The sequence below is a fragment of the Ascaphus truei genome, chromosome 7, assembly GCF_040206685.1.
Source record: "Ascaphus truei isolate aAscTru1 chromosome 7, aAscTru1.hap1, whole genome shotgun sequence".
Classification (NCBI taxonomy): Eukaryota; Metazoa; Chordata; class Amphibia; order Anura; family Ascaphidae; genus Ascaphus; species Ascaphus truei.
In genome coordinates this window covers 106,651,166-106,652,680 of record NC_134489.1, presented here as the reverse complement: position 1 = coordinate 106,652,680, position 1,515 = coordinate 106,651,166, and positions in this window count along the sequence as shown.

The window sequence follows — 1,515 nt, the reverse complement described above, 5'->3', positions numbered from 1 at the left end:
CCCAATACATATAAAAATACACCCCCAATGCATATAAAAATACATCCCCAATAAATATAAAAATACACCCACCCCCAATGCATATAAAAATACACCCCCAATACATATAAAAATACACCCCCAATGCATATAAAAATACACCCCCAATACATATAAAAATACACCCCCAATACATATAAAAATACACCCCCAATGCATATAAAAATACACCCCCAATGCATATAAAAATACACCCACCCCCAATACATATAAAAATACACCCAACCCCCAATACATATAAAAATACACCCAACCCCCAATACATATAATAATACACCCCCAATGCATATAAAAATACACCCACCCCCAATGCATATAAAAATACACCCCCAATACATATAAAAATACACCCCCAATGCATATAAAAATACACCCCCAATACATATAAAAATACACCCCCAATACATATAAAAATACACCCACCCCAAATACATATAAAAATACACCCAACCCCCAATACATATAAAAATACACCCAACCCCCAATACATATAAAAATACACCCCAATACATATAAAAATACACCCCCAATGCATATAAAAATACACCCCCAATACATATAAAAATACACCCCCAATACATATAAAAATACACCCCCAATACATATAAAAATACACCCCCAATACATATAAAAATACACCCCCAATACATATAAAAATACACCCCCAATACATATAAAAATACACCCCCAATACATATAAAATACACCCCCAATACATATAAAAATACACCCCCAATACATATAAAAATACACCCCCAATACATATAAAAATACACCCCAATACATATAAAAATACACCCCCAATGCATATAAAAATACACCCCCAATACATATAAAAATACACCCCCAATACATATAAAAATACACCCCCAATACATATAAAAATACACCCCCAATACATATAAAAATACACCCCCAATGCATATAAAAATACACCCCCAATGCATATAAAAATACACCCCCAATGCATATAAAAATACACCCCCAATGCATATAAAAATACACCCCCAATGCATATAAAAATACACCCCCAATGCATATAAAAATACACCCCCAATGCATATAAAAATACACCCCCAATGCATATAAAAATACACCCCCAATGCATATAAAAATACACCCCCAATACATATAAAAATACATCCCCAATACATATAAAAATACATCCCCAATACATATAAAAATACACCCCCAATGCATATAAAAATACACCCCCAATGCATATATAAATACACCCCCAATGCATATAAAAATACACCCCCAATACATATAAAAATACACCCCCAATACATATAAAAATACATCCCCAATGCATATAAAAATACACCCCCAATACATATAAAAATACACCCCCAATGCATATAAAAATACACCCCCAATGCATATAAAAATACACCCCCAATGCATATAAAAATACACCCCCAATACATATAAAAATACACCCCCAATGCATATAAAAATACACCCCCAATACAT